Source organism: Moschus berezovskii, chromosome 4, assembly GCF_049115385.1.
Source record: "Moschus berezovskii isolate FMDL1 chromosome 4, NW_MosBer_1.0, whole genome shotgun sequence".
NCBI lineage: Eukaryota > Metazoa > Chordata > Mammalia > Artiodactyla > Moschidae > Moschus > Moschus berezovskii.
In genome coordinates, this window is record NC_142463.1 from 27,932,777 (window position 1) to 27,945,484 (window position 12,708).

The 12,708-nt window shown below is 42.2% G+C and overlaps 1 long non-coding RNA gene across 1 annotated transcript; it reads right to left on the bottom strand.

The window, feature by feature from the left end:
* Window positions 1–4,380: 4,380 nt before the first annotated feature.
* LOC129540925 (uncharacterized) lies at window positions 4,381–10,625 on the bottom strand. The gene is made up of 3 exons (XR_008682733.2): window positions 10,313–10,625; window positions 6,563–6,622; window positions 4,381–4,734 (listed from the first exon to the last, which is right to left on the bottom strand). It is a non-coding gene; the product is annotated as an uncharacterized LOC129540925 (long non-coding RNA).
* Window positions 10,626–12,708: the final 2,083 nt, after the last annotated feature.

Genomic DNA, 12,708 nt, shown 5'->3' on the forward strand with positions numbered 1-12,708 from the left:
AGTTTAAGAGACTTGGATAAATAAATCATCTTGGGGCTGGACAGCCTAGAAATATTAGCAATCTCCAAACAACAAATAATAAATTTTCTTTCTTCTTCCTCACAGGCCTTCTTTCAAGGCAAATTGAAAATCACTGGCAATGGGAGTCTGGCTATGAAATGACAAAATCTCCAGCTTCAGCCGCGGGCAAAACTAAGCTGTAAAGAACTCCCTTTGCCTGCCTTTGAAAATCAAGTTGAGATATATAGATATACATATATTTCATTGTCAGAACTTAGATTGAAACTACATATTGGGAAATAGCATGAAATTTGTTTTTAAATGGGTGTGACCAATCTTGTTTTTCCTAAGCCCTTGGTGAATAGAACCTGATGGTTTACTACTGCTTTGCTGAATTGCATACAACTGTGCATTGCAAAGTTAAGGTGGTAATTATGGCTTGGGGTAAAATTGAATTTTAGAATAAAATTAGGAATAGCAAAATCCAAAAACTATGTAAACAAAAGCTCTCATTTTGGTTATAAAGTACATTTGAGGATTATTGTGCTGAAGATTCAATTTAAGTTTTCTTTGGGAGAACTAGGGAAGAAACAGAACACCAGTAGCTTGCCAGTGTCATGCACTTAATGACCTCAACCTATTTCCCAGTGACAGTTTTTTTAAATTTTGTATTGGGATTAAAAAAAAAAAACAACAACCAAAACTTTAAAATTTTGCATGTCATGCCATCAAGGCAGTATTTTCTTCCCACATTAAAGAAATACGATCAAAGTTTGGGAGTAAATATCTATTTTTAAACGAGTTTCTTTCTTGAAAAATTTCAGTGTATTAGAATCATAAAATGCTATTGTGAAAAATAATTGAACAAATAAAGTTTTCTTTGAGATGCACAATTTTCAAATTATACTCTTGTATTACTTTAATTAAATTTGTAAGACTCTCTTTTCTTTGTTATAATTTTCCTTTTCCATATGTTTAGTTTACTAGCCACATTTATCTTCCTAGATTTTCTAATGCTAATGCTGTTTCTAATAATTCAGTAAGATATGGGGTAAAATAATGCTTTCAGAAGAATGTTTAATAGAAAATTGCTCTTCCTCAATCTCTTTTTTTTTTTAATTGTGTATGTTCTTTTTGTTCAGAGTTCTCTGAATGATAGAGAGTAAGAGAACACTGGAGATTTACAATCTGTATTATCTAGACTACTATTTACTGCTACTTTCCCATAATCAGTCACTACTAGTTCTTGGTTAGGGACGTGTTGTGTTGTGGTGGAAAGGGCACTTGACCAGGGGTCAGGAGTCTTGTTTCTCTTAGGCAAATAAGTAACGTCTGACAGTTTCTAACCTGTTAAAATAGGGCAATTAAGATGGTCCGTAAGGCTCTTTCTGCTCTGATAATCCTGTGAGTCTACTCAGAGCCCAGCAGAAGTGTTTGGGAGTTATTCAGGCTACACCTTTCTGCTGTTAACACAATTACTTTACCCAAAGATGGGTCAGAGGCAAATAGCTGGGTGGTTTCAGTTGTTTGTTTAGGTGTTCGGCATCTTTACTAATCAAATCAGGACTGTGGATCCCATAGCCCTTGGCCATTTAACTTTGCATGTTCTGCAACAAGCAGAACAGTGGGAATGGGGCAATATGGTAAATTAAGCCAGTATAAGTTGATTTCAGGTTTCCCAGGTGGCTAAGCAGTAAAGAATTCACCTGCCAATGCCAGAGCTGCTGGAGATGCGGGTTCGATCCCTGGGCCAGGAAGATCCTCTGGAAGAGGAAATGGCAACCCACTCCAGTATTCTTGCCTGAAGAACCCCATGGACAGAGGAGCCTGGTGGGCTACAGTCCATGAGGTCTCAAAGACTCGTACATGACTGAACAATTGAACAGGAACACAAGTTGATCTCAAGTCCTGAAAATGAATTCAGAACACAGACTTACTTCCTAATCGTGTTGGCTTTTTATTCTGTGAAGAAAAAAATACTTCAAGAAAAAAGTTCCAACAAAATGCCTGATTTACTTGTAGTTTGGATTTGCTGCATTATTCTGCTTCCTGTTGTTCCAGATAAAAGGAGATATTTGTTATAGGCTTTAGGGTGAACCTGAAAAAAAAAAAGAAAAGAAAGCCAAAAACTGGTTCTTGGAGTAGAGATGTATCCATATATAAGTGCAATTTATATTATTCAAAAAACTAAGATCATGGCATCACTTCACAGCAAATAGATGGGGAAACAATAGAAATAGTGACAGGCTTTATTTTCTTGGGCTCCAAAATCACTGCAGATGGCGACTGCAGCCATAAAATTAAAAGATGCTTGCTCCTTGGAAGAAAAGCTATGACCAACCTAGAGAGCATATTAAAAAGCAGAGACATTACTTTGCTGACAAAGGTCTGTCTAGTCAAGCTATGGTTTTTCCAGTAATCATGTATGGATATGAGAACTGGACCATAAAGAAAGCTGAGTGCCAAAGAATTGATGCTTTTGAACTGTGGTGTTGGAGAAGACTCTTGAGAGTCCTTTGGACTGTAAGGAGATCCAACCAGTCCATTCTAAAGGAGATCAATCCTGGGTGTTCATTGGAAGGACTGATGCTGAAGCTGAAACTCCAATACTTTGGCCACCTCATGCGACGAGTTGACTCACTGGAAAAGAGTCTGAGAATGAGATGGCTGGATGGCATCACCGACTCGATGGACATGAGTTTGAGCAAGCTCTGGGAATTGGTGATGGACAGGGAAGCCTGGCATGCTGCAGTCCATGGGGTCACAAAGAGTCAGATACAACTAAGCGACTGAAAGCCTGCACGCCCTAGAGCCCATGCTCTGTAACAAGAGAAGTCACAGCAATGAGAAGCCCATATACTGCAACTAGGAAGTAGGCCCCGCTGGCCACCACTAGAGAAAAAGCCCAGGCAGCAACAGCAAAGACCCAGTACAGCCAAAAACCGAACTGAACTGAACTGATATTATAATAGAAAAGTACTTGATACAAATGTAATAACAGTTTAATTTCTAGAGAAGCATCATTGCTTGGAGGAAAGAGGTTAACTGGCCTGAGTTAAAACTAATGCCATTACTGGTTTCGTTACTTGAGCAAGTTGAGCTTCAGTTACCTGACTTAGAAAGTGGAGATTCTAATATTGACCTCCTAGGATTATTGAGAATCTAGAGAGATAACATGTAAAGTACCTAAATGAATGTTAGGTATACATCCTAGCCATTCTTACTTCCCTTACTGTAAGTGCAAGTTCCCTTTTTCTCCCCACCTTTTGCCTCTGTGATGTGCAATATGATGTCTATAGTTTTTTTAAAAAATAATTTTATTTATTTATTTTTGGCTGTGCTGGATCTTTGCTGCTGCCTGGGCTTTTTCTCTAGCAGTGGTGAGTGGGGCTACTTTCTAGTTGCAGTACATGGGTTTCTCATTGCCGTGGCTTCTCTTATTGCAGAGCATGGGCTCTAGGGCACACAGGCTTCAGTAGCTGTGGTGTGTGGTCTCAGAAGCTGTGGTTCACAAGCTCTAGAGCACAGACTCAGTAGTTGTGGTACATGGGCTTAGTTGCTGTGAGCCATGTGGGATCTTCCTGAACCAGGGATCGAACCACGTCTCCTGCATAGGCAGGCGGGTTCTTTAGCACTGAGTCGCCAGGGAAGTCGCTGTAGTTGTTTTGAATCTTTTCTCATTTGTTCATTCACTGTTCAAATATATCTTGAGTGCCTACTGTCTATAGGGTAGCATATTAAGGGTAATGCTAGGCACTGGCGATAGCAGTGAGCTTCTCCCCTAATAGTGTTTACAGCCTAGTGGGAGAGACAGTCAGTCAAAGAATCATTATTACAGACTGATGTATTTTTCAGGAGATGATCAGGGTGCCCTGATGGAGAGTCACAGTGAGGGTCCACCTTTGAGACAGTGGTTGAGGGAGACATCTCTGAAGAGGTAATATTTAAGTTGAGATCTACAGGGTGAGGAATGAACCATGCAAAGAACCATTCAGGAAACGATGAAAGATGCTTGGCTTGTTCTGGACATTGCAAGAGGGCCAATGTGAGTGGAATATAGTGACCTGGAAGGACAGCTCCAAGATGATGTTAGATAGACACACAGGAGCCAGCTATATGGGCATTTGTTCATTAAAGTAAGCCATTTGTGTTTCATTCTTTGTGCATTTGGAAGCTTTTGAAGGTGTAGCGTTACATATATTTATTTCTCACTCATGCTATATATCTGCTTTGCCATCATATCCTGTCTAGAACCCAGTCCAGTGGAGCAGCTGCTTCTGTCTGGAGCACTGGGATTGTCAGGACCAAGGAAGTAAAACAGCTGAAGTATGTGTTGACTCTTAAAACTACCTTTAAATGATGCTTATCACTTTGCTCCCATTTCATTGTCCAAATAATGTCACATGCTCCTAACTTCACAATCTTACCATGTACCAGAAGAAGGGAATGGAGTTGAACTATTTCTGAAGGAACTGATGACCATAACCCAAGGGCTCTCAGTAGGGGAATGAAATGACTTAAACTGTCACTGTACCTGCTGTGAGGAGAATGTACTGGGCTACAGGGTTGGAGAGTGGAAGGTGGAAGAAGACAGTGTCCTGGACTGCGGCGTCAGTGGTGGAGGTCTTGGTAGATGTGCAAAAGTAGGCAGATGTAGAGCTGATGAAACTTGGTGACCGGATGTAGGGGGAAGAATGATTTCCAGTGACTGGCCAGGTGAATGGTGGGTCGTGACTGCAATGACAAAGGGACAGCAGATTTTAGGGAGTGGTTGAAATAATAAGCTCCAGTTTTAAACTTGTTGTTAACTTTGAGGTGCCTGAAAATATTTCCTGGTAGAGACACCAAGGAGGCAGCTGGATTTTTGAGACTGGAGCTCAGAGGCAAGGTCAGCTTGTAGATGCACATTTGGAGGTCTTGAACACTGGGTGGTGTGTAAAGCCACAGGAATGGATGGTATTACCTGGGAAGGGGAGAAGGAGGGTTAGATGAAGCCTCGAGGAACTTCAGCTTTTAGAGATCAGGTCGAGGAGGAGGATCTGTCAAGGGGGATGAGAATGAGGGACTGAAGAGGTGGAGGAAAATTTCTCAGGAAGAGAGTATAGCCTAAAAGTGGCAATTGTCAACTGTGTCCTATGCAGGCAGATCAGGATGCTATCTAAAAAATGTCTACTGGATTAAACTTGGCAACATGGAAGTCACTGGTGATTACTGTAAAATCAGTTTCAGTGCTAGATTAGAACTGGTTTCATGAAGAGCTACGAATAATAAGAACAAAAAAGTTCCATTGGGTAGTGATATGTTCAGTTTCCAAGTGATTAATAAAGAGCAAGCACATTAGCTAATACTTTTAGTTCTAGATTAGGTCATCTTGCACGAGCTGCTTTCTGTGCCCACCCTCACCATTCTCTCCCTCTTGTCCCCCACCTTATCCACTTGGCAAATTCCTTTTCATTCTTTTCGTGTCTTAGCTTTCATGGAGTTGTCCCTCTTTGCCACACACACACACAAACCCACAAAGCAAGCAAGCAAACAGAAAACCCCCCAGGGCTGTAATCATTCCTTTGTAGGAATTTGTTTCCCACTGAACAGAGAGTTCCTTAAGGGCAGAGACTGCATTTCATACATCCATTTGACACTCCCGGCACAAAGCCTTGGCTTACTGTCATTAAGCGAATGAATGAGATAAGCTGAAAAACAATTTTATATTCACAGGGGGCATTTTTGAAGATAGGAACCTCATCATAGAAGTGCATTCTCTATGACAATGACCTTCCACTGCCCGGATGATGACAGAGAACATTAAAAATTCTTCTTCAGCCGGACTTATCCGGCTCTTTCTTTGAAAATACTTGTAGCTTCTCAGGATAGCCTTTCAATTTAAGATTGAAGCAGCCTGAAGTAATCAGAAAAGTCAGTTTATTTGTAGTTTTAGTACATGTTTATAAAACAAAGTGGCTCAGCGGGTTCCGTGTACATTAAAATCTTTAGTCTTGTTGCCATACCTGTCCAGATGAATTCAAGATCTCAGATTTCTGTAATCCTTGCTGCATGTATAGAAGAACAATAATGGAGAGCATGATTAGGAAGTTGAGTGTGGAGGTGAGGGTGGAGGAGTCACAGAGGTGTGATCAGAGGAATCTCAGATCAGAGTCTGTCTGCCTCCTGGAAACTAAGTTGGTGGTGGTAGTGGTTTAGTTGCTAAATCATGTCTGACTCTTGCGACCCCATGGACTGTAGCCCACCAGGCTCCTCTTTCCCTGGGATTTTCCAAGCAAGAATACTGGAGTGGGTTGCCATTTCCTTCTCTAGGAAGCTAAGTTAGGACAAGGCTTTAAGCCTTGCCAGACTCAAGTTTCCTCTTCTGCACAATGTGGGCAATGTTCACGTTTTAAAAAATAGTCTCATTAGATTGTGAACACCTTGAAAGTAGAAACTCTGTTATTCATCTCTGTCTCTAGTATTAATACTATGTCTACCAGAGTAAGCATCAGTAAAGGTTTCTCAAACAAATGAAGAAGAGAAAACAATCCATTAAAGTTCTTTGAAAACTGTAAAATACCTTGTAAAAGGTTCAGTCACATATAAACATAAAATCCTTCTGTTTTCTTCATGTGTTACCCTGGAAAAAAGAAATATGAAATTAAATCCTGTAATTAACTTTAGCAGTTAAACTTCAGAAATTATTTCAATTATTTCAGAAAATAATACATTTAGAGCAGCCTGGTATGGTGGGAAAACTTGAGGCCTAGCAGATGAGTGTTCTGGTCCTAACTCTGGCATTTAGGGCTTCCACGGTGGCTCAGAGGTAAAGAATCTGCCTGCAGTACAGGAGACGGGAGACATGGGTTTGATCCCTGGGTCAGGAAGATCCCTTGGAGGAAGGCATGGCAACCCAATCCAGTATTCTTGCTGAGAGAATCCCATGGACAGAGGAACCTGGCGGGCTACATAGTCTATAGCATCACAAAGAGTCCGGCATGTTTGTGACTGAGCATGCACGCACTGACACTTAAACATTGGGACCTTCCTTGAGGTGGTAATGATTCTGAGCTTGTGTCTCACTCTGTAAAACAGGAATAATAATGCCTGCCTTGCTGGTTGTGAGGATTAGCAACTGTAGCTGTAAAATGTCAGGTAACTCAGTGGATGGTGCCTAATGTTATCTGAGAAATTTTTTTAACATGAAGGAATTTATTCATTGGAACCTTTTATGATAATCCTTTGAGTTCAGATAATCAGCTGACTTCAAGATTGGGGGAAGTTTTCATTTCTCATCTTTACATTCTCAAAATTCATGAAAATTTAATAGTCTTTGTAACTCAGTGAATGAATATAGGATTATTTAGACTTTCAGAAGGTTTTCATTTCAGCCAAAGATTATGGTTCTAGCTGTCCATGGCATGGTTGCTTTTTGAACACAAAGAAGTTGCTTGATCTTATTGACTAGGGAAAAGAAGGTAATCAGCCAGATTGTACCTCTGTGTAACTTACTCTGTGGGGTTGAGTTTGTTTAGAGAACACACTGATATGAATTAGGAATTTGGGGTATACTACTACATAGCTAATAAGGGTCCTCAAAGATTTAAGTGCTATCAGGAACCAGAGCCATGTCTGGCCAAATTTTAGAGTTTTTCTCAATAGAGAGTTACAAAATCTATTGGAAAGGTCCAGTATTAATATCTATCTGGAGACTGCTGCAAACAAATGGCTCTTTAGTTCTTGGTAAGAACAGAGAATATTGGGCCAGATTTCTGGCCCTTAAGAAATGTGGCGTCTGATTCCATTTGGCAGGAAGTTTAATCTGGTATGGAACTTTAGCCAGACTTCTTGGAGAAATATTTTTTTAAATGTAACACATCCAAAACTTATTGCAAGAAGTGGTGTCCATTTAGTCTATCTATTCTATTAATAGTCATTTAAATACTTTGTAAATATTCACAGTGCTGTTTTCAGCAGCATGTAATAAATGCTTGACCTTTTGGGTCCTGGATTTGTGGCCATAAACTTTTATGTAAAACAGGGGGAAATTCATTGTAGTCTGCTGTTTATTTAAATTGCAAGCAGAGAAGCAGTAAGTGCTACAGTTTCCTAACCAACTACCAAACAGTAAGTTTTCTTTTTCCTTGCAAGTTATTGTATAATTCACCTTTAAGAATATGGCACCTTCTGTAGTATACAGAACACTTGGTTCAAGATGAAACACCTCATTTAGAACAGGAATATATGGAAAAGAATTTCAGACAGGAAGGCAGAGCCGTATAAGAGAAAGGTTGACTTAGGCAGACTGAAAGGAGCCTTCCACTTGGCAAAACGATATCCAAAGGCAGGGCGTGATAACAGTTCACAAATATTTGAAAGATGGAAAGACCAAAGGGGAGGAGATTATTTTGCTTACTTATTAGAAATAATGGGAAGAAATATAGAAGGGAAATTTCAGACAGAATCAGTTGAATTTCCTGACAGTAAAAACTGGTCACGAAAGGACTGAAAGCTCCAACCACAGAGAAGTTCCTAAACAAATCTGGCAAATCAGAGCATTTCATTATGGAAGATGTACCTTAACAGTGGCAGAAAAAGCATCTGAATGGGAGATAATATTTTATTGACAGTCACTCTTTTGAGGATTTCTCCTCTTCTCATTTATTAAAATATTTCTTCTATGTATCAGAAAGAAGACTTTGACAAGTTTTTATATTTACATGGGGTCGCGGAGAGTCGGATACGACTGAGCGACTGAACTGAACTGAACTGAACCCTTAGATATCTTCAGAAGAAACAGAAAGAAATGAGTATTCAGAGGCTTTTAAGTTTTCACAGTGTAAAAGTAGCCTCACTTTTTGTTTGTCCTTTTTTTTAAGTTTGCATTTTATTTAGCTTTAGTTAGTAGAATCTGAAAGCCATCAAATGGTAGCTGCAGTGTAAGAGACAACTCTCACTGGAGTTGGGACCTGAAGGCCTAAGTTTGAATTCTGGCTCAAGTTCATACTCATTAGCTGGTCACCTGAGCAAGTTACTTATCCCCGCTGAGCATCAATTTCCTAAAATTGGGAAATTTTAGGAATAAAAGGGGACAATAATCCCATCATGCTTGGGAAGATTAAGTGAAATGAGGTGTGGGAATGCTGTTGTAGTATGAACCAGTTTTAGTTCTGTTTGTGTCAGTTTTTTATTGCTACTGTGACACATTACCATTGACACATTTATTATCCCACAATTCTGTAGCTCAGAAGTCTGGGTGGGTTCAGCTGGTTTCTCTGCTCTAGGTTTCATCAGGCAGAAGCCAAGGTGTTTGCTCCCCTGAGCTCTCATCTGGAGGTTCTGGGAGAGGATCTGCTTCCATGCTCATTCGGGATGTTGGCAGAATTTGGCTGCATGTTGCTGTGGAACTGAAATACCTGTATCTGTGCTGGCAGCCTGGGATTGTTCTCAGCTTCTAGAGGCTGCCTAAATTCCCTTCATCTCTGAAGCTAGTCAAGTCCTTGCATTTCAGGTCTCTCTGATCTCCCCTTCTGCCTCACCTCCTACCTCCAGCCAGGAAAAGTTCTCTGCTATTAAGAGCTCATGTGATTAGGTTAGAATCATCTGGTTAACCCAGGATAATCTCCCTATTTTAAGGTCTATAACTTTAAAACACATCTGCAAAGTCCTTTTTGTCATACAATGTAACTGTTCACAGGCTCTAGGGATTAGTGTATGGACATCCTTGGTGGTTCATTCTGCCTACTACAATGATGCTATTTTAGGGCTAGAAAGGGGCCTCACAGAACATGAGATGAGGTCCTTGCCCTGGAGGGTTTACAATCCAGGGGGAAAGAGATGAGAAACATAATATTCAGCAAGAAAAGTCCAATAATAAAGAGTTTGCATGAAATGTTACAGGAGCCCAGAAGACTTTTTCTGTACCTGACTTGCCCTGTGGTTTTTTTCATCATTCCCTGCTTGTCCTTTGATGTTTGTTATCAAGATCCTTCAGATGGAATCCATATATACAGAAACCACCATGCAATTTGATATCTAAATGTCCAGAAAATTAAGCTGCTGCCATAGATCAGTACTCACTCTGCTACTTAATAAGGAAAGATCTTGAGGTTTTGTGTAAGAGGAGTTATTTTCTTCTCTGATGATGAATTAATGTAACACCATTTTATCTCCCCTTACCTTGGTCCTGATTGCCTCTTTGTCCACATCAGCTCCATCTTGAGAGCCTTCTAGTCCTTCATTCCCAGCTCTCTCTGCCCCGTGTACATCTTACTCCTCCCCTCTTTTGAGTTTTCTTGTTTTGTATTGCTTTGAATTAGAAGACACTTACCCAGGGCCATGTGGAGGTTTCTGTTTAATTCTTGCCACTTGTCCTTCTTGCTTTAATAATATTTCTGGATGTTTAGTCAGATCTCAGTGATAGTTCTGTAATAATATCAGCTGCCATTTATGGAATGCTGACCATGGGCTTCCATGGTGGCTCAGAGGTTAAAGCGTCTGCCTCCAATGCGGGAGACCTGGGTTCGATCCCTGGGTCGGGAAGATCCCCTGGAGAAGGAAATGGTAACCCACTCCAGTATTCTTGCCTGGAGAATCCCATGGACGGAGAAGCCTGGTAGGCTACAGTTCACGGGGTCGCAAAGAGTCGGACACGACTGAGTGACTGAACGGAACGGAACGGAACGACCATGTGCCAAAGGCTGTAGAGTCCTGTACTTCCATCTTCTCATTTCATTTAGACATTCTGTGAGGTATAGGTAATATCTTCATTTGAACCCAGCTGGGATTTGAACCCAGATCTAAACCCAAAGCCTGTACTTGACACCAGGCACTACAGGAATAGCAGGAGCTGAAAAGGAGGGGTGGCATGAAGGCACCAAAGCAGCACAAGCAGATTCGGAAAACTCAAGCCTCAAACTCCGCTCTATCTTTACAGCCCTTGTGCAGGTTAGAGGATCTGCTTCTAGAACACAAGGGTTGTCTCCATTTTCCACTGGAAACACTCAGAGTGGTTCAGACAGGTGATCTGAGCTTGTGCCTATAGCACTGGGCCGCCACAGAGCCTGTGTAAGCCCTAGCTTGGCATCCCATTGAAGAGCCTACTTCTCTGAGGGGAGGGGATGGGGTAGGCGGGGCATGTGGTGTGCCCTGTGGCTGGAGAATACCTTCCCTGCTGCTGCTGCTGCTGCTAAGTCACTTCAGTCGTGTCCGACTCTGTGTGACCCCATAGACGGAAGCCCACCAGGCTCCCCCGTCCCTGGGATTCTCCAGGCAAGAACACTGGAGTGGGTTGCCATTTCCTTCTCCAATGTGTGAAAGTGAAAAGTGAAAGTGAAGTCGCTCAGTCGTGTCCGACACTTAGCGACCCCATGGACTGCAGCCTACCAGGCTCCTCCATCCGTGGGGTTTTCTAGGCAAGAGTACTGGAGTGGCTTGCCATTGCCTTCTCCGAATACCTTCCCTACCAGGCTGCAATGATTAATATCTTCACGAATTTAACACAGTAGGCATTCAGCATATGTGCTGGTTCTCAAGTCCTTCAAGAAGGCTGTCTTTAGTTGATGTGTATTCAAACAGTAGAATCTTGCTGTTCTAGCTCCACTTGAATCTAGGCTTAATGTTGAGAAGACATGAGATGCAGCTCTGTGTTGGCTCCTGTCCAATCCTGTGAATCATACCAACTCTCATAAGTTTAAGTTCAGAGAGAACTGGAATTTAGGGCCAAAGAAGGCAAAAATATTTCCCTTTCCCATTCTTGAGTTCTTGATGTAATGGAAACAGACAGTCCCGGGTTCAAATCCAGACTCTGCACTTGATTGCTTAAGTTACCTGCTGATCTCCATCATGGAAAGAACTCCAGTTGTGGGGAAAGTACACCTGGCCATTTTACGCAATCATTTATTCTTTCTAAGGATGTCTCTGTATCTGCAAACAGAGGCAATAGCAGTTCTTGTCTTACATGGTTGTAAAGGTTAGAGAGTAATGCATGTGGTACAATCAGGATCCAGTAGCAGCCGCAGTGGAAGGTCTGGAGCCTTTAAATGAGCTGTTCATTCATTCAGGGCTCTGGCAATTGAAGTTGAACAAGTAGTCCCAAGTTTGAGTTATTTATCCTTTCCCCTCTGCAGCAGGAGGGCAGCCAGGTAAGGTAGCTGTGGGTGCTCTGCCACAGGCCAGAGCAGGTATGGGGGAGAGCCTTGTTAGGCAGTGGAAGTGCCAAGTACCACCTAACCCAGCCCGATCGTGTTCTACCGCCAAAGACCTTGGCGCCAAACAGTGTTGCTTCAGCTGCTAGTAGTTAATACTCCTTGACTTGGAAACGTCTTCAGCTCCTGGGAAGCAGTATGGTGCCACGAGAGCTCACCGCTCACCCCCTTAGTCTCTCTGCGACTGGGATTCCCATGCACCCTACTCTCAGCCCAATTTATCGTCCTTCAAGGCTCACCAGGCTGTGGGCGCAGGGCCAAGGTGTGGGGGTGGAGGGTTGTGGGGGGAAGCTTTTCCGGGAAGGGGCACAGCAGTGTCTTGGCTCTCTGCCCAGTTAGCCACCGCCCAGGACCCCCAGGTAGGAGAGTGAACGGAAAGGTACTCTTGCCTGGAGCGGTTGCAAAATCCTCTGCCGGGAGGGAGGTAGAACTCAGACGCACTTGATGGAAGGGGCCCGCTCTCCCGCCTGCCATTCAGGTGCTGGGGCCTGGAGGGGGTCCGGTTCCACTTGGGAAAGCT